A 25,316-nucleotide genomic window follows, 5' to 3' on the forward strand; every position below is an offset into this window, starting at 1 on the left:
ATTATGGTTTTATATGTATTTTTCCTTTTATTACTAATTATAATGATGTTAAGCTAACTAGGTATTAGACTTGGCTCAGTTGGTAACAATGTTGCCTCTGAGCCAATTGGTTGTGGGTTTGAGAACCACTCTAGAGAGCTGAGTACATCATCTAGCTTGATAGTCCAGTGCAGTACTGATGAAATGCTATACTGTCAGAGGTGCCCTCTTTTGGATGAGATGTTAAACCAAGGTCCAATCTGCCCTCAGGTGGATGTAAAAATCTTGTGGCACTGTTTGAAGAAGAGTAGAAGAGAGTTCACCCAGTGTCCTGAGCAATATTTATCTCTTAACCAGGTTATTTATTTCTTGCTGTTTTAGAACTTGGCTGTATGCAAATTTGCTGCTGCATTTCCTACATTACAGCAATGACTATAATTCAAAAGTTCTTCGTCATTTAAAAAGCACTTTGGGATATCCTGAGGTCGTCAAAGGCGCTGCATAAACACAAGTCTTTCTACCTTCCTTTTCTCGACCTACCATTTGATTTCTGCCAGGCAAGTATCGCCTTACTTTTTAACTGTACAAGAACACGCTTACTTATCTTTTCATTATACACTTATGCAATTGGAATTTCTTCCACAATCCTTCAAGAGGCGCTTCATCAAAAGTTTTGTCTTGGAAATCCAAGTAAATGGCATATAGTGGGTCTCCTTGATCCATCATTTTAGTTACTTCTTCAAAAACTGAATCAGGTTTGTCATTCTGAAGCTGTGTTAGTTATCTCTTGTCAGCCCTATACATTTTAGATGATTATTTATAAGATTGCTCATGATGTTTTCATTAACTTCCCCACCACTTGGCTCCTGAGCTCATTATACCTTGGTCAATGGGAATCAGGGGGAAAACTCTCCACTAGTTAGAGTCATACCTAGCACAAAGGAAGATGGTTCTGGTTGTTGGAGGCCAATCATCTCAGCCCCAGGACATTGCTGCAGGAGTTCCTCAGGGTAGTGTGCTAAGCCCAACCATCTTCAGCTGCTTCATCAATGACCTTCCTTCAATCATAAGGTCAGAAAAGGGGATGTTCGCTGATGATTTTACGATGTTCAGTATCATTCACAACTCCTGAGATGCTGAAGCAGTCCGTGTCCAAACGCAGAAAGACCAGGACAACATTCAGGCTAGGGCTGATATGTGGCAAGTACCGTTCACACCACACAAGTGCCAGGCAATGACCATCACCAGCAAGAGAAAATCTAACTATCTCCCCTTGACATTCAACTGCATTACCAACACTGAATCCCCCACTATCAACATCCTGGGGATTACTATTGACTAGAAGCTGAACTGGACCAGCCGCATAAATACTGTGGCTAAACAGCAGGTCAGAGGCTGGGAATTCTGCAGCGAGTAACCCACCTCCTGACTTCCCAAAGCCTGTCCACCATCTACAAGGCACAAGGCACCCCATCCACCACCTTCTACATTCACTTCCTCCACCACCAACGCACAGTGGCAGCAGTGTGTACCGTTTCAAGATTCACCATGGCAACTCACCACACCTTCCAAACCTGCGACTTCTTCCACCTAGCAGGACAAGGTGTGGGGACAGATCAAAAGTAAGCTAATCAACTAACAAACTAACTGTGGAGCTGTGGAGCCAATTTATTAAAAAAAATAACAAGCAGAGGCTAACAGGACAGCTGCAGATAGCTTAATAGTAGCCTATTGTTTAGTAATCAGCCTAACAGTTCAAGGAGGGGGGATGTGAAACTACTGAAATAAAATGCAAAAACAAAATGCTGGGACGAATGAACCAATCATGCACTGATAATAGAAGTCTGCAAACCACTCAGAAACAAGGGGTGGGTGGTGGGCGTTACTAGTTTTGTTTGAATAACTATAAGAAAGGCTTGCTGTAGTGAGCACATGTTCTTTTGCATGTTCTTTTGTTTTGCTTTTTGTTCTTTTGTAACCTTAGAATGTACTGCAATAAAGTTTCTAAAAGTTACGGTCGGACTTCGTCTCTCTTTGTAACTGTTGGGATCTAACAACTTGGCGTAGTCGGCAGGATCGCTGGAGGATTAAAGACCAAAGCCCTGGAGATCTGACCTATATCGTCCCCGGAGGTAAGGACTCCTCTTTAATTTAAAAGTCCTCGGCCGTTGTCTAGTTTCGGTACTCCACCACGCGATCCCGAACTCTTCCGAGGCTCGAGACCCCCTTTATAGATGTCTAAATCGGCGGTGTTCGATGGTAATACACCAGCCCGGCTGCAAAGCTCCATGGCACCTGTATAAGGAGCCCCACGGCTCGAGACCCCCTCTCCCCCACACAAAATTGGTACAATGACTGACGAAGGAAACCGACAGTTGCCAACCACCGTAAAAGGCAGGCGGGCCCCGCCAGACATTTCTGAAGATTAAATTCTTCGGCAGTTAAAAGGATATATAGAGCAACAGTTTAATTTGGCTAAAACCTGTCCTGAAATTGAACAGAAATACGGTGCCTCCAAGGGACAGTGGTCCCTGGAAGATATAAAGAGAGCTTGGGGAAAAACGACCCGTTTAAAGGATAAAGAACAGACCCAATGGTCCTTAGTCGTAATGGGCCAGATCCGGCAGCGTAATGCAATTATCCAACAAGCTCAATGCCACAGCGACCTGACTAATGCGAAGGACCAACTGAAGGCGGTTTGCGAACAATTAAGAAAGGAAAAGCTTAAATTAGAAAAATTAGAGACTGAAAAACAATCTGAAAAGGAAAGGCTGGAGACTGAAATTAAAGAACTTAAAAAACAATTACAAGACGGACAGGCGACCCAACCAAAGGGACTGGGACTGCCCTGCGGACCCCGCCGACCACAACCGTCTCGCCTGTACCCGAATCTGGAGTCGTTACTAAAGAACTACGAAAAACGCAATGGCGTGAAGCCGGTATAGAGGAAGCTGAGCCCTCCAGCGAAGAAAGTGATAATGATGATGAGTTTCCTTTTGCACGGCTCGCCCCCCCTTAAACAGAAACGCGTTAAGGTCAAGCAGGAAAAGAAGACTACAGACGGTAACGAGGTGATCGTGTCTGAGCACAACACTTATTGGATGCATGTCCCGGCGGATCCTGAGAAAGTTGATAAATGGTCCAAAGAATTGCCTGACCCGAAAAAGGGGGGGTCAGAAGACGTGGGAACAGTTGGAACGTCTGGAGGGAATTTACCACCTCCACCCATGGGACGGGGTACAGATTTTGACTGTGATGGTGCCCGGGCGTGCAGGGCGAAGACTGCTTTGGGCGAGGATGAGCAACAACTAGATGCCAGATGGGCTGCGAGCGTTCTGTCCCGCAAAGACGGATTGGAATAAAATTGCAGCCTGTCAGCAAAAAGGTACCGACGAGGTGCGGGAGTATGAACAGAGGTTTAGATCTGTTTGGCTGGAACACTCGGGGATAACGGACATTGCTCCAGAGGATCTGGACGATACCCATTTTGTGCCCTTGAAGTCTGCCTTTATTGCGGGGCTAAAACCAGAATTATCCAAGATGCTGAAGGTAACCAGAGTGGGAAGGCACTGGAGTAACCTACGCGCAATTGATTGATTGATGCAGTCAGCTGGACAGGGACATGGGAGCAAAGCTCCGAGCTCTGCAGGCGGGTTGGATGCCCAAAGGCCCTGATAAAGTGCAAGATAGGTGACCCGGGGCATGCCACTACTACGAGAAGGAAGGCATTGGGCTAAGATATGTAGAGAGAAGGGACGGGGAACAGGACGGCAAGGATACAATCCGGCACCAAGACCAGGTCTCTCCCCCGAGGGCGATGACCTAGAAAAATTCAAACAGTTGTCACCCCAGCAACGGAAGGAGATACTGGCGTTACTTTGTGCGGCAAAAAACTAGCGGAGCCCTCCCTCACCCTTTCGGTGCCCCTCCTGGCACTAATAGAACAATGAAGAGATGGATTGTATATAACCGCGAGGGTGGACGATCAAGATATAGACTGCCTGCTGGATACCGGGGCCGAATTAATGTGTCTATCTCAACGATACGGGAACTCTATACCAATGGAAGGTAAAGTTAAGACTGCCCACGGGGCTGGTGGCCATGGGTTGGTGATCAGGAAAACTCAGCCCATACACATTGGTCTTGGTCCACACGAATTGATAACACCAGTCTGGAAAGGTCCGGTGGACCAGGCCCTTCTGGATATGGACGTTCTTACCCAGCTGAACTCCTCGTTGCATTTTGAAGGTGGCCAGGTAACATGGTCCATCAGAAGTCTGAAGAAGGAGGAGCTGAGGGGGCACCCAATATGGGCTCGGGGTAAGAACGATTGTGGGCTACTTCAAATGGAACCGGCAACGTTTACAGGATCCACTCCACCCTGTTCTAAACAATACCCCATTAGTCCAACATCTATTGCAGGAATCTTACCCATAATTAGACAATTAGAGGAGCGAGGCGTGCTGGTTAAAACACACAGTACCTCTAACAGCCTTGTGTGGCCAGTACGGAAACCAAACAGGACCTGGCGGCTTACTGTCGACTATAGAAAGGCTAACCAGTGTATTGATCAAAAGGCCACTCTGGTAGCTGACCCCTCCACGGTATTCAATGCCCTGAGGCCGGAACATGAATGGTTCTCTGTTATCGACATGGCCAATGGATTTTGGTCGGTGCCACTGGCACCCAAGGTCCAACCGTGGTTCGCCTTTACCGTTTAACAACAACAGTACACCTGGACCCAGCCGCCACAGGGTTTCCACAACAGCCCTACGGTATTTCATATGGCCCTACAAAAACCATTTGATGGAGTTACCTCCCATGCACTCCATGGTCATCCAGTATGTGGGCGACATCCTGTTAGCCTCTGAAACGGAAGAACAACACGAACAAAATCTGTGTACTATACTGGACCACCTTCATCGGAGAGGACATAAGGCCAGTATCGACAAAGCACAAATAGCCCAAGAAGAGGTTGTGTACCTGGGACAAAAGATTTCGAAAGGAAAGAGGGAACTTACCCAGGACAGGACCACAGCCATCTGGGCTGCCAAACAGCCCACCACTATCCAGGAGATTAGGTCCTTTTTGGGTTTATGTAACTTCAACAGAAATTGGATCGACTCCTGCACACAACTGGCTCAACCGTTAAATGATCACTTGAAAGGGAGGCGGGCCTCGAAGGAAGGGGTCACCCTTACGAGAGACCAACTAGAGGCCTTCGAGAATTTAAAGAGGGCCTTGTGCTCGGCACTAGCCCTGGGAATCCCCAACAACGGGAAACCGTTTACCCTGTTTGTACATGAAAAAGAGGGATACATGACCGCCATATTGACACAGGAGCATGGGGATCAACAGAGACCTATTGGATACTATTCGAGAAAACTGGACACCGTGGCCCTAGGATGGGGCAGTTGCCTCAGGGCCATGGAAGCCACATGCCAAGCTGTGATGGCTACTGCAGGTCTGGTATTGTTTCAAAAGCTAACAGTCAAGCGTCCACACACCGTCCACACATTGCTATCCACGAATAGAGTATCCCAAGTGACAGCAGCCAGATGGACCCAATGGAGAACGGTGCTAGAGGCCCCCAACCTCCATCTAGTCCGAGCCAGCCCGGTCAACCCAGCAACTATACTCCCGTTGCCTGGGGAGCAAAAGGGGGAAGAGCATGACTGGGTGGAAGCTATGAGAGAGACAGAGGAAGTAATCTTAGCGGCGGAGGAGGCATTGCACAATCCAGATTTAATCCTTTTTACAGATGGCTCCTCCTTTGTTGACAACGGAACCCGGAATGTAAGATGGGCGGTGACAACCCTACACAAAATTAGGGCGACTCTGAACAGAACTACGGGGCTGAGTCCATTTGAAATAATAACAGGGAGACCCATGTCTCTGCCGGGAACAATTGATTTGCGAAAAGCTGATTGTCACCTGATGAGTGACGCTCTACTAGAATATTGTCAGAACCCAACAAATGCTATCAGTTCTGCTTCCTCGCAGGTATCGGCAGCTTGGGGTGACCCACCAGAAGGAGGGCACGACATCGTCCCGGGAGTCTGGGTCTACGTGAAGAAAATACATAAAGAACCATTGGGTGCCAAGTGGGAGGGATCTTTCCAGGTGCTACTGACCACCCAGGCAGCAGTTAAGGTGGAAGGGAAGAAAGCCTGGATACACGCCTCTCACATCAAATGAGCGATCGTGACTAAACATCGACCTGCTATCAGGGCAATTACCATTTGCCAATATGTTCAGAATTTTTATTATCCTCTTTGCATACATTTTAAGTATCTGCTTACTTTTGGCTAACCAAACCTTTCCACTTTGGGGAACTAATCGAGTGTCCAGGGAAATGCACGTTGATAGAGAAACTCAAACAACCCCCAACTCCCACCTTATGGGGTTGGGCGACCGGGTGGTTGGGCTCAATAGGGACCTCAATGGTACAGGGTTTGATCTTTTTTGTTCTAATCATAATTTTGTATTTTACGTTTTTGCTTAAGTGCTGTTGTAAACAAGTAACTGAAGCCCCTGCCAAGCTTATGCCCTTACAGAGCTCCCACCGTCCCCTCTTGTGGCACAAGTGGGCAACGTATTAAGCGCAACCCCTCCGGGTGTTGAAGGCTGTTTCTAGACAAGTAGAGACCATTAAAGGCACCTTGGTGGGATTGATGGAATGATTCTTAAAGAAGTTTGAAGAATCAAAGGGGGGACTGTGGGGACAGATCAAAAGTAAGCTAATCAGCTAACAAACTAACTGTGGAGCTGTGGAGCCAATTTATAAAAAATAACAAGCAGAAACTAACAGGACAGCTGCAGATAGCTTAATAGTAGCCTATTGTTTAATAATCAGCCTAACAGTTCAAGGAGGGAGGATGTGAAACTACTGAAATAAAATGCAAAAATAAAATGCTGGGACCAATCATGCACTGATAACAGAAGTCTGCAAACCACTCAGAAACAAGGGGCGGGGGCGGGCGTTACTAGTTTTGTCTGAATAACTATAAGAAAGGCTTGCTGTAGTGAGCACATGTTCTTTTGTTTTTTTACTTTTTGTTCTTTTGTAACCTTAGAATGTAACAACCATATACTGCAATAAAGTTTCTAAAAGTTACAGTCGGACTTCGTCTCTCTTTGTAACTGATGGGATCCAACACAAGGGTAGAAGGGTAGCAGGTGCGTGGGAACACCACCATCTGCAAGTTCTCCTCCAAGTCACAAACCATCCTGACTTGGAAATATATCACCGCTCCTTCACTGTCGCTCGATCAAAATCCTGGAACTCCCTCCCTAACAGCACTGTGGGAGTACCTGCATCAGATGGACTGCAGCGGTTCAAGAAGGCAGCTCATCACCACCTTTTCAAGGGCAATTAGGGATGGGCAACAAATGCTGGCCTAGCCAGCGATGCCCACATCCCATGAAACAAATAAAAAACCCCACAAAGGCTAAATACACTGGCCTATAATTTCCAAGATGTGATTTTAATTCCTTTGCAAATAAGAGCACCATATGTGATATTCATTCATCATTCATCATTTGATCGACTGAAAATATTCACCAGGGTAAAGCACATGACTGCTTTCATCAGTGTAATAGGATAAATTGAATCTGGCTCCTTTGATTCAGTTTGCTCCATCTCCCATAAGATGTGCAAACTTTGAGTTTTAGTCTTGTCTGATGTAGTAAGATCCTCTTCTGCCTACATTTCTGATCACTACAGGCTGCTACAATCCACTTCTCCAGATTCATTTTCTCCAGTAATATCATTGAATTTTTTTGCTTGTCAATTTTGGTTTTACTGACCACAATATATCAGTGTAAAACCTCCTGAATCTCTCTGGTCGTGTCTGATCAGTTGATTAGACCTTCAGGCTTTCTTTTGAATTATGTCATGCTAAGATGCCTTGAAGGTTTTGCCATTGAGCCCAATATCATTTTCTACAGCCAGTTCATCTCAAACACTAGTATTCCTTAATACCAGTGAATGCAGACAACTTGGCTTTTGGCCATCCTGACCTAATGACTACAAGCAGTTCTTGCATCATAATTCTTCTGGAGTTTTGTCTTATATTGGTAAATTACCATTGGCTCCGAGTTTGCAGTCAGCGATGACATTTAACCTGGTTCGTGTAGTGTCAGCCTCTAACGTGATCCCTTTCCTTGTAGCAAAATGTCCCAGTGCTGGAAATTTTGTGATCAGTTGCTTTGTTACTTGGAAAGGTTTATCACAGTTGATGTCCCATTGGAAGAGTACATTTTTTTTCATTTCCCACACCTATGCTCGTCTTAGAACAAGTTATGTACAACAGCTTTTGGTCATGCCTCCTAATTTATTCTTCTTTCTGCATTCATCCATTGTTTCCCTCTATGAAGCACCATGGGACATTTTTTTACATTAACGATACTATATAAATGCAAGTTGTTTTTGTTGTAATTTTGTGGTACTGTCCCTGTACCATGATATTGGCTTATGCAACAGTATTATGTGTAAAACTGGTTTTAATCTTACTGATCATTATACTTCAACCCAATCATTATTATCTATCATTGCTCCTACTTTCACAGAGAACTAGGCCTGAGTTTTTGCCTTAGGTGCAATCAGCTATCCAGGCAAAAATTGCATCTAAAATTGCATTCGCTTTGAGAAATAATTTTTTCTTCAGATTTCTGCTCAATCATTTGCATATCACTGAATGTAAAATCTGCCATGAACCAGCACCATTGGACACCATTTCAGAATGTAATTTAAAAGGAAAAAAGGCTTTAAAAATTATCTTTCATATATTTAAGAATGGTAACTTGGTGCAGTTTTATTAATACAACTGAAAATCAGTTCATCACAAAAAGTGAGCATTTTTAATCAGAGTACCCAGTCCACCGTCTATAGTAACCATATTTTTAAAAACTGAATTGACTTATTATTACAAACAGGTGGTAAGGGATGTGGGTGGTTTCCACTGTTCACCTCCCAACTGATCACAATTGTGTTTTGTTTATGCTACGACCAGGTGAGAATGAGGTCTAGGGTTCCCTTTCAGCCTTCACCTGGTCTTACCATAACAGGGTTTAATTTTAAACACAGTGTTTTAGCTCCCCCTTGGTGAATCCTTGTTCACCGCTTTCCAATTATAAGGCAAAGAAACTAGCACAAACAGGTCTTCTAGGTTTAAAGAAGAAAAGTGAAATTTTATTAAACTTAAACTTTAAAATTCAGTTAATGACTACGGATACAAGATGCACCCATGCGAGCATGCATACGCGATATACACATGCAGATAGGGACAGAAAGAGCAGAAGAAAAATAAAGTGGAAAAGCTTGATGCAATATCTGAAGAGTTGTTGTTATGGTTCTTCAAGCTCACTGTAGAGTCCTTGATTGTAGGTAGATCTGGCTTTTTGTTGGGGCCCAGTATTCTTCTCAAACCTTGTTCACTATAGGAGACATTACTCTCTTGGGGTTCATATGTCTTCAATGGGTTTTGGAGTTCCGTAAGAAAGAGATGGGAGCAGAGAGGAGAGGCTGTGGCGAGCCAGCCAGGAGAGGTCTTTTCAATCCAGGAGCATTCTGCTTTCTGCCTGTTCAAACACTGACTCTACAATTTAAAACTCGCCAAGTTGGCCAGCAGGGTAGTCACGTGACTGACTGGTATAAACACTTCTGGCTTTGTAGATTGTCTTGTCCTTTTAAACACTGTGTCAATATGCAAAAATGTCTTTCCAGCCAGGGGCCTGGCAACCCCTTGTCACAGGCCTTCTCTTCTTCCCAGCAACAAATTGAAATTTAATGTCCATGTGGCACAATTAATGTGCCTCATTCTTGGCAGGTGGGGGCCTGCATGACATTTATAATGATAAATTAGCCCCTGAGTGTTTTACTTGCCAAATAAACAGTCAATGACAGGTTTTCTTATAGGTTTAAAACAGAAGATTAACTATTAGTAAACCATATTCAATCCCCAAAATATTTGCAACACCACTCATGCGCACATTCACTCTCACATGCATTCTCAAGAGAAGATAGACAGAAGATAAAGGGTAAGAGTTCAAGGTGTGGTAGGTGTTCGTGGTTTATGGTAAACTTGTTGAATCTTCCAAGGAGGACAATCTCTTTTAAAGATGCATGCCTGGGTTGTTTGTAGTCTTGAATTTGTTAAGTTGCTGTAGATTTTAGGTAAATATTTCAGATTGGAGATGGCGGTCACTTTCAGTCCTCTGCTGCACCAATCTGAAGTGTGGAATTAGCAGCAGGGCTTCTTCTTGTTTAAGGCTAGATCTTTCCACAGCCCTTGGCTGGACTGCTTTTCTGTGATGTTGCTTTGAACTCTCCCTCCCTCGCTGGAATTCAAGATGGCTTTAGATATTTACCCTGTGGCTGAGGAGAGACCAGACTAATCTTGATGTCTGAAGTTCTATACTGGCAAGTCCCCATTTGTTCCTCAAAACAATTATCTTTAAGGTGACTTTACAAGTATTAGTTTTGCCCATGTGACTTCAGGTTTCAATTCTTGCTGAGTGACACAATGGCCTTTAGATGGCCCCATTTTGAGGAGATGAGGGCTGTCCAATACATCATTGTAATGAAGATTAGTTGGGGACCTAAAGTCTGAGAAAGGCCTTTGTCTTAGTTTATTTGAGTAAAGTTCACATCCATGTCTGATTATCCGTCTTAATTCCATGCAGATGAGGTTGATTGGTTTTTCAGTCTGAGTAGACAATGGATGTGGATTACAGTGCAGGAGGTGGTATGAGTCATGACTTGATCTCCATTTTGTTGACAGCTAATGCCCCAATCTTTTAAAATTGTTCTAAGTTTTATAACTTTTCAGTTTGTTTCTGTATTTTCATTGCTACACCTCTCGTGAGCGCGACATTTATAAAAAACGCTATACAGAACCATTTACAAACCAAAGTAGTCAGTTTCTTGATAATTTTTTTAAGAATTCAAAAGCTCTTAAAATCTGCCTATGAATGTCTTTATGCCTAAAAAGCAACTTAAATTTTGGTGCCTCCTCAAAGGCCTGCAAACAGAAGCAATTAACAGAAACACCCAATGATAATTAATTCGATCTAGGGATCGTGGACAATTTTATGGGCAGGACCAACTTCTGGCTCGATGTTTTAAAACTAGTGCAAAAATCACAGAAACTCAATTTGCATTAGATATAATGTGTCCTTGATATTGCTTAACCTTTTGTGGTGGTTTGGCCAATTTTGCATAAATTCTGCTGAAAAAGACAGTGAACCAAATAGAAACCCCAGGCCCCAGCATACAGATAATTTGCAGATGTATCCTGTGGAGCATGACCATTTTCTCTATTGTTTATCATTTTCTACCAGCATATGTATACTTTGTTTGAATAACGCACAACTGCAAAATGACCATTTCTCCCAATGTGGCATGTGGGGTTTGACATTTATGGCTGGTCAAATCCTCCTGTCAAGTTTCTGCCAAGTCTATTATATTTGCTGAGCTGAGTACTTATTAGGGATGATTGCAGAAAATGAACTAGTTCTGAAAAAAAATGGCAGAACTCAAGGTAGATAAGTCACTGGACCCTGCAGTCAAGCATCCTAGGCACTTTAAAGAAAAAGTTCCAGCCACAATCTTTCAGTCCTCCTTAAATTTCCAAATTAAGCCATGAAACAAGAGAATGCTATTCATTTGTTCAAGAAGGAAACAAAGTATAAATTGAGTAACTACAAACCAGTGTATCTAGCATCTTGGAATCCATAATTTGAGATATTATACCAGACCATTTAAAAATGCATGGGTCAATGCAGGAGAGACAGCATGGATTTGTTAAAACCAAGTTATATTTGCCAAATTGTTTTGAGAAATGATCAATTGGATAAATAAAGGGAATGCAAGAGATGTGCTGTATATGATTTTCAGAAAGTGTTTGTTAAGATGTTTCACATGAGGCTTGCTAGAAGCATTCAGGCAGATAGTAGAAGAGAAGATAAAGCAGTATGGGTATAAAGTTCATTGATAAACAGGAAACAGGGTCAGGGTAAATGTGAGAAACGTTGGATGTGTATGTACTCCAAGCGTCAGCATGGCCCACTTTTGTTCTTGACAATTTGGATTTGAGCATAGGGAGTACAAACTCAATCATTATTGACCAATGATGAATGGGGCGATAAAAGATAGGAGAGTGGGGGATGTGATTTCATGCATATGACTGCTGCTGAATATAGGATATGAGTAGACTTGAAATGAATTGAAAATTAAGTGGACAAAGAACACTTTGGCCCAGCAAAAAAGAATGAACACAAATAACTTGAACATTAATGTTTGGTAACAGAAAGTGGTAGGCTGAAGTTTTATGGCAAGATCATAAATTCTCCTTGATCAAAGAGAATGAGAATTATTTTGTTTATGTGGAGTTGAATCAATTCCTGATCCAGAAAACTAAACCTACATAAAGAATCTGACAAAAATTTGCATACTGCCTTTTGGAAAACATGAATAAACGTAGTTGGGCTAATTTAATCAATTTATCTTTTGTGAAATTAATTTTGTTTTCATCATGATATGGTGTGCTGGGAAATAGATAGATTTCCACTTATGGCAATCTAACATTAATGTAAAAGTCTCTCAAGTTGGGTACAATGCAAGGTAAAGTACCTCAGTGCACGTTAATCTTAACCTCAGAAAACACCCTGAAGTAACAGAGTGACATTTCCATTTCTGCACCACAGATTCTTGTGGCATCTGGAAAAAAAACTAGCAATTTATGGCTAATTAATGCTGTGTTACATAGTTTTATGTCGGGGACCTCAGAAAATGACAATGTCTTGATATTCCAGAGTGAAATCCAGCAGATGATCCCCAGCAATTTGCAACAGCCAGAATACATAATAATAGACACAAGAACAGAGTGGAAAAGGACACTAACAATGTAAACCACATGCAAGCAAATGCTCAACAAAATGAAATCTTGAGCCTTAGTATTAATTTCCCAAGTCTCCTTTCAGAAATAAAGGAAGACTGTTCAAATGAAGACTTAGAAACACCAGAGACTGAAGCTTCACAAATATAGACACAAATGATTATATAAACAGAAATTATGAAGCAGAACACCCTGGACACCCAACCTCAACAGGAACTACACAAATGTTAGCCTACAGGGCCTTCATGTGAACTGCTCAATATAATATTTTCAATTTTTTATTTCAAAAAAAGCCCCTCCACACTATGAATCCTGACAGGTCTGAATAGATAGTCACCCCAAGAATAACAATGCACAAATGATAAGGAATTTAAAAACAAAATGAAACTGCTTGCGAGAGAAACAGAAACCATGGAAAGAAATTAGAAAAGGTACAAAATCAAATGCTTCAGATGAACTGTCACAAAATATTATAGACCAAACTTCATCAGCACAAACTACCTGGCACTTACTGTCACCAATCTATCATTAGCAATTTCTAGTTTACATCTACAGTACACTTTCAAATGAAAGGTATCATTAGACAATACCAAATAAAATGAAGAAAAATCCCACACCCTGAGACGTAAGGGTTGATTTTTCCAGTTCACATTAAAGAGCCATTCTTGCAGCTGTATATATGAAGATATCATGGGCATGCTCACATTGATTTTCTTTCCAATGAATAGAAAATTATGGGTAGCTCAATAATTATTTCCTGATACATTTGGCCAGTGAATGAGATTCTCTGACAAGAACATGGGAAATCATCTCTTGAAGGTAAGTAATATTTAAATATTCCGCTGAATGAGAGAAAAATACACAAACCACTAACAGTTCAAGGGATGTCAGAAGAATCAAACCAACAGTCTACAGCAGAATGGACTATGAACGTTCATTGCATATTAGGGCACCAGGGTAATGAAACTGCTTGTTGCTGTTGGGCACTGCAGTTATTCATCTAAATCTATAAACTAGTGCAAACCAGCTGCTAGTCATAGGGTGAGCCTAATAATGTTGTGAAACCAGAATAAAGAAGCTACAGAATCTATTGTAAATAAGAAGTATACCAGAAGTATACCAGAATAAGAATGTAAGACCTTAGAAAATAACATTTAGCAAATTTATCAGAAACAAACACTTTTAAAAATCACCCAAAGAATTCATAAGTTTGCGTATAAATATTAGTTCTCTTTTCCTCAACTATGCTTTCACCCCAACCCAACTCTTTGCCTTTCCCTCAAACAAAAGCAAAATACTGCAGATACTGGAAATCTGAAATAAAAACAAGAAATGCTGGAAATACTCAGCAGGTCTGGCAGCATCTGTGCAGAGAGAAGCAGAGTTAACATTTCAAGTCAGTGACCCTTCATCAGAACTAACAAATATTAGAAATGTAAAAGGTTTTAAGCAAGTAAAGTGGGGGTGGGGCAAGAGATAACAAAAGAGAAGGTGTTGATAGGACAAGGTCACAGAGAATAACTGACCAGAGGGCCATGGAACAAAGGCAAACGGTATGTTAATGGTGTGGTGAAAGACAAAGCATTAGCACAGAGAGGGTGTCAAATGACTGCAAAATGAACAGCATTTCTTGTTTTTATTCTTTCCTTTTCCTCTTTGACTCAGTGAGTACACTTTCTCCACTGCCCCATAATGTGTTTCAAGACATTACTCTGAATATGGGAAGGCTATCAAATTGCAATTCTTGTTTATTTTGTTATATCTTTCATACCCTTCAATCACTTTTTAAGTCAAATATTTATCTGGTCTTTCATGGCTATTCCAATACCCTCTTCCATTGCCTTCCAGACAAACAAACATACATACATACGAATTAGGAGCAGAAGTAGGCCATTTGGACCCTCGGGCCTGCTCCGCCATTCAATAAGATCATGGCTGATCTGATTGTGTCTCAAATTCCACACACCCATCTACCCCCCATAACCTTTGATTCCCTTGCCTAACAAAGAATCTATCTATCTCCACCTTAAAAATATTCAATGGCCCCGCCTCCACCAGCTTCTGAGGCAGTGGGTTCCAAAGTCGCAAACCCTCTGGGAAAAAATTGCTCCTCATCTCTGTCCTAAAAGGGCAACCCCTAATTTTAAAACAGTGCCCCCTAGTCCTGGACTCACCCACATGAGGAAATATCCTTTCCACATCCACCTTGTCAAGATCATTTAAGATATTACATACATCAATGAAGCCTCCCCTCACTCTTTTAAACTCCAGTGAAAACAAGCCCAGTCTGTCCAACCTTTCCTCAGAAGACAACTACTATTTGCAGGTATCAATCTAGTAAACCTCCTCTGAACCACCTCCAACGCATTTCCATCCTTCCTTAAATAAGGAGACCAAAACTGCACACAGCGGGCTGAATTTTACTGGCCCCTCAACACCGCAGGGGAGAGACCCGCCTCGACTTGCCACGTCGAGAAGGGCCCGCCACAAATTACCGGTGGTGGGGGACCTCAGTGCGGCCCGTCACCGCCGCATGGCGCCGGCACCCCAATTAGGATATGTTAAACAGTACTAACCTCTGCAGATTATGCAGCCCGCCGCCTCTCCTGTATACTTCCTGACTTTACTTTGAACGGGCGGCCGTCAAGTTCACGATTAGAAAAGCCGGCTGGTCATGGGAGGCAAAAGGTAAGTTCCATTTTCAGGGGTCTCACTCTGCATACTGGAAGGGGAGGGGGGGGGTGATATTCAGGAGTCTCACTCTACATTCTTAAAAGGAGGAGGGAAGGGGGGGATTACAGGGGTCTCACCCTGCATTCTTAAAGGGAGGAGGGAGGGTGGGGAATTACAGGGGTCTCACTCTGCATACTAGAAGGGGGGGATGCTCAAGGGTCTCACTCTGCATATTGGAAGGGAGGAGGGGGGATTTCAGGGGTCGTAGCTCTGCATTCTTAAAGGGAGGAAGGAGGGGGTCTGGGATTACTGGAGGGAAAGCTCTCTACTGTGTACCCTCCCTCCATAAACAGTATACACTCTGCTTTTGTTTGTATTTGTGAAGGAGCAATTGCACTCCAGTCACCCTGTGTGTGGGAAGGGTGCAAGAAAGGATAGGAGCATTAAGGTTATATGGATGGTGGGGGCAATCGATTCAGCTAATCGGATCTTGATGTGGTCATGCTGTGCCACTGTGAGTGTTGGCCAAGATGGGCAATGCCATGGCATGCCACATAGTTGATCCATGAAAGCAGCTGATATACCCGTCAACACCAATCCCTGCCCTGTTAAGAACCTTCAAATATATGCAGGGTTCAACTTTATTTAGGGGCCAAGTGGAGACCTTTGTGGGGTCACACAGTCAGCAGTGCACCGATGCATCAGGGAGGTCACCGGAGGGCAAGTGAGTATGTCTGCTTCAGGACAGGTTCTCACAGCCAGGACCAGAGGGCTATCAGTTTCAGCACCATTGCCAGAGAACTATAGCTTATAATGTTCATAGAGTGCACTCATGTGGCCATCAGCCCTCCTGCCAGGCTATCACTGCAGATGTTACCATTAAAGGAAACTCTCAGTCTAGGCAAAGCTGGTATGTGTTCACCGCAGATGCTTCATGCAAATCTCTGACCGCTTCTCAGGCAGCTACCATGACATCTGGGTCCTGCGCCAGTCCCGGCTGCCACCGCTATTCACTGAACTGGCTCGGATGGAGGGGTAGCTTCTTGGAGATAAGGGCTACCCTTTGCAGACATGGCTCCTGACACCTGTGAGAGACTCCACCACTGCTGCAGAGGAGAGATACAAAGCCAGCCACTGAGCTATATGAGCCGCCATTGAGCAGGAGATCGGCATGCTGAAAGAGCGCTTCCAATGCCTGTATGGATAGGGTGATGCCCTGTACAATGGGCCGAAAAGGCCAACTCCTTTCTTTACTGCTCTGCACAACTATGCACTCAATAGGGGCCAGGCCTGGCATGATGAGGAGAGACATCAACAGGATTCCTCCTCGGACTATGAGGACACTGAGGACCTACAATATGAAAATCGCATGGGAGGGCAGATGGCACCCAGGTTCTGCACGCAGGGCTAGCAGTGAGCTAGGGATGTACGGCAGTAGCTTATCAGACAAAGGCTGTCTACTCCATAGGAACGAGCATGAGTTCTGCAAGCCACACATCACCTTCGCTCACCTGCTGTGCACCAGTCCACATCTGCAGCACCCCTGTGTAAACCATTAGAGGCAGCAGCTGACTGAGCCAATGTCCGTGTCACTGCATCCAAAGAGATGCTCATGAGTAATGATGGCATGACAATGATGTTATTGCATACGTTGGATCTCCTGAAGGGCCAATGGTACAGAGGGATGTGACATTGGCACTATGTGCTGGCACACATCATTCACACAGAGAAAAGGACACACATGTTGGTGAGGAACATTTAGTAAAAGATGTATTTACATTGCTGTGACACCCACAAATTCCCATCTGTGTCAGTGTGTTCTCTGTAAACCTCTGTTGTACATTTGCCTTTTATGGTATATTTAAGTCTCGTGTCCTGGAATGTGCAAATGTACGATTATTCACCCAGGTGCGGCACACCTACAAGAAGGAATGTTATAGAGTGGAAGAAGAGGATCGCAACTTCACAGGACACTGGGACATAGCAGGATAAGTATGTGGCAGCAAAGCAGAAAATGCTGGGGTAACTCAGCAGGTCAGGCAGCATCTGTGGAGAGAGAAGCAGAGTTAACTTTCAGGTCTGTGAACTTGGTCAAGTTAACTCTGCTTCTCGCTCCAAAGATGCTGCCTGACCTGCTGAGTTTCTCCAGCATTTTCTGCTTTGCTGCCAGATTGACAGCAGCCCCACTCTTCAGCAGTCAGTTAAGTATTTCTTTGACAGCTGTCAAGAAACAGGTGCTTGGGCACTTTAAGTAGGGTCCCAGCAGCTGCTGCACAGCTGTCAAAATGTCTCTCACTGCAGCGAATGTCCTACCTCTCCCCACGTAATATGTGGGGGGGGGGGCAGCTTGGCACAGTGATGCTAATAAGCCCCGCATGAAATATTGCGGGGGCTCTATAGCGGCCACTAAATGCGGGCACCCCGCCGAGTTTAAAGGGTGCCGCCGCGCAGCTCAGTGCCTGAATAAAATTCAGCCTAGTATTTGAGATGTGGTCACACCAGTGCTTTGTATAACTGAAGCATAATATCCTTACTTTTATTCTCAATTCCTCTCGTAATAAAGGATAGCATTCCATTAGCCTTCTTTATTACTTGCCATACTAACTTTTTGTGACTTATGCACTGGAACACCCAGATCCCTCTGCACCCCAGAATTCTGCAGTTGTTCTCCATCTAAGTAATACTCTGCTTTTTTATTCTTCCTGCCAAAGTGAAGAACTTCACATTTTTCCACATTATTCTCCATTTGCCAGATTTGTGCCCACTCACTCAATCTATCTATATTGGTCTGCAACCTCCTTATGTCCTCTTCACAACATACTGTTACGACCAGGTGAGAAAGGTGTCTAGGGTTCCCTTTTAGCCTTTACCTGGTCTTACTGTAACAGGGTTTTATTTTTAAACACACCGTGTTTTGAGCTCTCCCTTGGTGAATCCTTGTTCACCACTTCCCAATTTTAAGGCAAAGAAATGAGCACAAACAGGCTTTCTTAGGTTTAAAGAAGAAAAGTGAAATTTATTAAAACTTACATTCTAATTCGGTTAACACCTACGGATATACGCCATGCCCCACACTAGCATGCATACATGATATACACATGCAAACAGAGACAGAAAAGAGCAGAAGAAAAATAGTGGTGAGGTCTTAGGCAATCTCTGAAGAGGGCTTTTGTTACTGTGCTTCAAGCTCGCTGTAGTCCTTGCTTATAGGAAGATCTTCCTTTTGGTTGGGGCCCAGTATTCTTCTTAAACCTTGTTCACAGTAGGAGACTTTTGGTTGGGGCCCAGTATTCTTCTTAAACCTTGTTCACGGTAGGAGACTTTTCTCTCTTGGGGTTCATGTGTCTTCAATGGGTCTTCACTTCCGTGAGAAAGAGATGGGAGCAGACAGAACAGAGATGTTCTCAGTCCAGGAGCAAAGAGCTTTCTGTCCTCAAACACTTATTCTCCAATTTAAAACTCCCCTAGTTGGCCAGCAGGTGATCATGTGACTGACTGGCTTGACCAGGTCTCTTCCGTGTATTGGGAGCATCTTAGCAGATTCTCCACCTTCAACATCTGCTAATCAAAAGTCCATTGTGGATTAAATTGGAGCAGGGAATGGCCCTTTTGTCCTTTCCAAGTACTGTCAGTTACTATGCAAATGTATTTCCAGTCAAGGGTCTGTTTTTTTTAAAAGCAAGCTCTTTCTTTACTCCAGTAACATTTTAAAGATCAATGTTCATGTGGAAAAATTAATGTGCCTCATTCTTGGCAGGTGGTGGCCTGCATGACAATACTTTCCTACCTATCTTTGTGTCAAGTGCAAATTTAGCTACCATGCCATCGCTCCCCTCATCTAAGTCATTGATATAAATTGTAAAAAGTTGAGGCCCCAGCACAGACTCAGTCAGGCCACATTGGGATGCTTGGAAGCCGCCTGCTTTCATTAGGCAGCCTCTCCCGGCTCCAGGGCATGGAATCCGCGTGGAGGAGGGGGCAAAGGCCCTTAAGTGGCCGTTAACTGGCCACTTAAGGGCTTTGATTGGCCTGGGGTGGGCGGACTGTTTTTCGCTGCCGCCGCCCTGTATAAAGTGGCGGCGGAGGCGGGAGCAGGTTGGGAAAGTCTCCCAGTGCCTCCTGCTCCATTTTACGCCACCATCTCACTTGTCGGGGTGGCATAAAATTCCGGCCCTCGTCTCAGTAATGGTGCCATGAAACTTTCATGGATTGTTGTAAAAACCCATCTGGGTCACTAATGTCCTTTAGGGAAGGAAATCTGCTGTCCTTTCCTGGTCTGGCCTACATGTGACTCCAGACCCACAACAATGTGGTTGACTCTTAACTGCCCACTGAAATGACCTAGCAAGCCACTCAGTTGTCAAGGGCTGGGCAATTAGGGCTGGGCAAAAAATGCTGGCCTTGCCAGCAATGCTCACATCCCATGAAAGAATTTTTAAAAAAAGACATCAAGCTAACTGGCCTATAGTTACCTATTTTCTGCTTCCACCACCCCACCCCCTCCCCCCACCTTCTTGAAAAGAGGGGTTATATTTCCAGTCTGACGGAACCTTTCCAGAATCTAGCGAATTTCGAAAAATTAACACCAACGCATCGACTACCTCATGAGCCACTTCTTTTAAGACCCTCGGATGAAGTCCATCAGGACCCGGGGACTTGTCAGCCTGCAGTTCCATCAGTTTTCTCAGTACCGCTTCCCTGGTGATTGTAATTTCACCAAGTTCCTCTCTTCCTTCCACCTCCTGATTTACAGCTATTACTGGAATGCTTTGTATCCTCCATAGTGAAGACAGAAGCAAAATATTTGTTCATTTGATCTGCCATTTCCTTATTATCTACTATTAACTCCCCATTCTCACACTCTAGAGGACCAACACTCACTTTACTTACTCTTTTCCTTTTTAATTACCTGTAGAAACTCTTGCTATCCATTTTAAAGTTTCCAGCTAGTTTCCTCTCATATTCTAAATTCTTTCTCCTGATTAACCTTTTAGTCATTCTCTGCCATTCTTTATATTCTGACCAATCATCTGACCTGCCTCTCATCTTTGCACAATTATATGCTTTTTCCTTACGTTTGATGCTTTCCTGAACTTCTTTAGGTAACCACGGATGGTGGGTCCTCCCCTTAGAATATTTTTTTATAATAGTGTTATGACCAGGCATGAAAGAGGTCTAGGGTTCCCTTTCAGCCTTCACCTGGTCTTACCATAACAGGGTTTAATTTTAAACACACCATGTTTTTTTAGCTCCATCTTGGTGAATCCTTGTTCACCGCTTTCCAATTATAAAGCCAAGAAACCAGCACAAACAGGCTTTCTCAGGTTTTAAGAAGAAAAGTAGAACTTTATTAAACTTCAACTCTAATTCGGTTAACGCCTACAGATACATGATGCACCCACGCTAGCATGCACACATGATACACACATGCAAATAGAGACCGAAAAGAGCAGAAGAAAAATAAACTGGAAAAGTTTGAGGCAATATCTGAAGAGTTGTTGTTACGGTTCTTCGAGCTCACTGTAGAGTCCTTGATTGTAGGTAGATCTGGCTTTTCGTTGGGGCCCAGTATTCTTCTTAAACCTTGTTCACTGTAGGAGACTTTTCTCTCCTGGGGTTCATGTGTCTTCAGTGGATTCAGAGGCTTGTGAGCAGCAGACAGGAGAGAGATCTTTTAAGTCCAGGAGCAAACAGATTTTCTGTCCAAACTGTTCAAATTCAAAAAGCTCAGGTTGCCCTGCAGGTTAGTCATGTGACTAGCTGATTTGACCATGTCCGTTTGTGTATTCAGCCATCTTAGCAGTCAACCTGGAATGCAAGTTCCCCCACCTTCAACGTCTGGTGATCAAAAGTCCATCGTGGGTTGAATGTCAAGGAATGGCTGCTTCGTCCTTCCAAACACCGCCTGTTAATATGCAAATGTCTTTTCCAGTCACAGCTGATCTGTTCAACAAGTTCTTTCTTCACTCCAGTAACAGTTTAAAATTAATGTTCATGACAAAATTAATGTGCCTCATTCTTGGCAGGTGGGGGCCGAGCATGACTGTAGGAATATACTTATTCTGAATATTCTGAAATATCCCCTTAAATGACTGCCGCTGCTTCTCTATTGATCTATCTCCTAGCCTAGTAACTCAGTTCACTTCAGCGAGCTCAGCTTTCATGCCCACATAGTTGCCCTTATTTAAGTTTAAAATACTATCTTGGACCCACTCTTCTCTACAGTTGATTTAACAGATTCACCATTCCTGTTTAAAGGCTAAACTGTCTAGTCACTTATAATCTTCTGAACTTGACTGTACTCTTCCAACTTTTATCAAAGGTAACAATTCTATTTTTCCTAAAGTTCCAAAAATTTGCTTGAAAAAAATCACAAGAGCTCCCACAATGGCTTCATGTAATTACACCTCAGCCAGCGAAATGTGGTCGTTTAGCACTGAACAGATTTGAATGCCAATTAAAATAATAGATTTCATAACTTGAATCTAAAGCTGATTTGAGGCTCACATATCTCACAAGTGGACAACAACTGTATCAGACATATGTCGTATCTGACCTCAACAGCACTGTTATGCTGAATAGCCCTGAGCTTACAAAGAGTTATGAATAATCAATCGAATATTTTTCTCTGGTTTAATGACTAAAGTTGCAAAACTGATTGAAGTTGTGATGACTTATCAGACTGACCGTACTTAGTACCACTACACATGTTAAATCAATACAGATAGCTTTCGGTCAAATCTGTCTCTGTATCGATCCACTCAAGATTTGTATTTCACGCAGCAATGTTTAAAATGCCAGCTTAAATTATCGCCAATATACCAGATTGCAACTCAATCGAATCCTTGTTACAATAAGAGCAGTATTGTCCTGCATGCAAGGTTTCACATAAACATATATAAAGCAACCACAGAAAAAAAGTGTTTTCATCTGTTTTGCCACTGTTCTGAGTCCTTTCCCATGCCAAAATCTATAATAGTTTTTTTGAGGATCATTGAGGCTTTGCTAATGTCCAGACTTGAGAATCACTACCAGAATTGTACAGGGGGCAATAAAAATAAAAATTCAGTTGCCAGCATTTTGATGCATAGGGATCAGTCTCTGTGCAAGATTATGGCAGCTTTCCACCACCATCTGTACAATAGGTTCATTGTATTAGAAGTTGTATTAATCCTTCACCATGTGCTGACCATTGTCCTTTGCAAATTGGTGACTGTTGGTTGACACAGAGTGCTGTGTACAGTTCAATCACTCTTCTATTCATGATTAACATTATAGGGAATGATCCTGTAACCCAGGGGAGAAAATCTTTGGAAATCGCATTTTAATGGATGTAATATCATGGACTACACGTCCATGATTTCCCAAGACGCAAGTCCTTCAAGTGTTGCTCCCAGCTCAGAAAACTGAATCATGGACCCACCCTTGATTTCTAATTGGCCAGTTGTACTTTGGCATGTCCAGTATTGAAGGTGCAGGATATATGTCCTGTGCCTGAATGGAGAGGCCCATGGCACCACCTCGGGCCTCATCATAATGGAGCCTGCAAGGTGAGAACAGCACTCAATTGAAGAGGAGTGCAAGATCGAGCTGCTGCAATCTTTGCTGAGGCCCTCAGGTAAGTGGGATCAAGAATTGGGATGCGGCCAGTGGCTGGATATTGAGGTCGGGTCCAGGAGCCACAGGGGTTCAGACCGGGTATTGGGATGAAGGTGTGTTGGTGGCAGGATGGATGAGTCTGGAAGGAGAGGAGGCCAGCAACTGGATTAGGTGGTGTTTGGGAAGGTTGGGTGTGATGAGGTTGGGGGTGTAGGAGAGAGGTGACAAAGGTTGGGGGTGTATTGAGATGCTGATTGTGGATGGGGGCATGGGGGGGATGTGATTGGGGATGGGGGTGTGGGGGGGTGATTGGGGATGGGGGTGTAGAGGGGGTGATTAGGAATGAGGGTGTAGGGGTGGGTGTTTGGGGATGGAGGTGTAGGAGGAATGTGATTGGGGATGGGGGTGTGTGGGGGTGATTGTGGATGGGGTGTAGGGGGGATGTGATTGTGGATGGGGGTGTGGGGGGGGGTGATTGAGGATGGGGGCGTGGGGGGGATGTGATTGGGGATGGAGGCGTAGGGGGAATGTGATTTGGGATGGGAGTGTGGGGGGGTGATTGGGGATGGGGGTGTAAAGGGGGTGATTAGGATAGGGGTGTAGGGGTGGGTGATTGGGGATGGGGTGTAGGGGGGATGTGATTGGGGATGGGGGTGTGGGGGGGTGATTGAGAATGGGGGCGTGGGGGAGATGTGATTGGGGATGGGCGTGTAGGGGGGGTGATTGGGCTGGAGGTGTAGGGGGGATGTGATTGGGCTGGGGGTGTGTAGGGGGTGGTGTTTGGAGGGGGGTTAAGAGGAGCTGGTTGGGGGTTTTGTAGGGAGGTGGTTAACAGGGAAGAGGAGTGGAGGTTAATGGCAGGCTGGTGGGAGAGGTGGCAATCAGGAAGGTTGATGGTGATCAGGGGAGCGAGATGGTGGTCGGGGGTGTGGTGGTGATCAGGGGGGAGGGTGGTGGGAGGTGGTGATCGGTGGTGGTGGGGGCGGTTGGTGATCGGGGGGGGGGACGGGGAAGAGGTGGGGAGGTGGTAATCGGGGGGCGGGGGAGGTGGTGATCAGTGGGGAGGAGGGAGGTGATGATCGGGGAAGGGTAGGTGGTGATAGAGGGGGAAGGGGGAGGTGGTGATCGGGGAGGTGGGGAGGAGGTGGTGATTGCGGAGGGGAAGATGGTGATGGTGATCTGGAGGGGGGGCGAGTGGAGATGGTGATCGGGGAGGGAGGTGGTGATCGGGGTGGGGAGGTGGTGATCAGGTGTGGAGGAGGTGGTGATCGCGGAGCGGGGGGGTGGGGGAGATGGTGATGGTGATCGGGGGGGGGGTTGTGGGTAGAGGTGGTGATCGGGGTGGGGAGGTGGTGATCGGGTGTGGAGGAGGTGGTGATCGCGGGGGGTGGGGGGCGGATGCTGATCGGGGCACGTTGGGGGAGTTGGTGATCATAGTTGGGGTGGAGAGCCTCTCTGATTGGATGGGTTAGCAGAAGTGCTGAGCTTTTGCTAAATGAGGGGTCAATTAAGTGAATGTGAAAATCTTATCTTGTAGGTCACAAGCAATGTAAAGGTCTGGTTGTACAGTTTGCCGCAGGTCAAACCAACCTTGTAGTGAGAGCCTAAAGCAGATTCGAGGCCTCTTATCTACTTATGCCAAGAACCTGATGCCTGTTTCAGGCCTAGAGCCTGGATGTCTATTTTTTCCTTTTCCAATATGACAAGAGGCACACTTACACGTGGAAAGGTGGGCGCGATTCCTGCCCACTATACTGGGATTTTAGTATGCCAGTTAACCTATGCTTAAGTGTCTAATTATATTTTCTCATTGAGTCATCTTTTCAACATCGTGTTACCATAATGGAAAGTTATGGTAAACCTATATTGCAACCAAAATAATAGAAACTTCCATTTTATATATTTTGAATGTAAATAAAAAAGTAGAGTACAAGAAAAGGTCTTTCAGCTTCGAAAGCCCAATGTTTCCAGTGTATAATTGACCCCAACAATCTCCTGAGGAAAAGTTTTGCATAAAAAATGTGGATCTCAATAGATAAATAAGCTTAAATCTTGATGATTGATCTATTCATCCCAACCACTCCACCCTTCAATCCTGGTTACCTCCCCTCCACAAGTGGCAGTGCATCCCAATCCCACTGAGCCCTGGAATTATTATAGGCCGTA

General features: G+C 44.3%; 1 protein-coding gene across 6 annotated transcripts in view; it reads right to left on the bottom strand.

Annotated features, from left to right (window-relative positions):
• The window catches only part of LOC137359547 (synaptotagmin-like protein 2), a 294,080-nt gene that overhangs the window by 97,595 nt on the left and 171,169 nt on the right, over positions 1-25,316 (bottom strand). The window lies entirely within an intron of this gene.

The sequence above is a fragment of the Heterodontus francisci genome, chromosome 3 (assembly GCF_036365525.1).
Source record: "Heterodontus francisci isolate sHetFra1 chromosome 3, sHetFra1.hap1, whole genome shotgun sequence".
In the NCBI taxonomy this organism is placed as follows: domain Eukaryota; kingdom Metazoa; phylum Chordata; class Chondrichthyes; order Heterodontiformes; family Heterodontidae; genus Heterodontus; species Heterodontus francisci.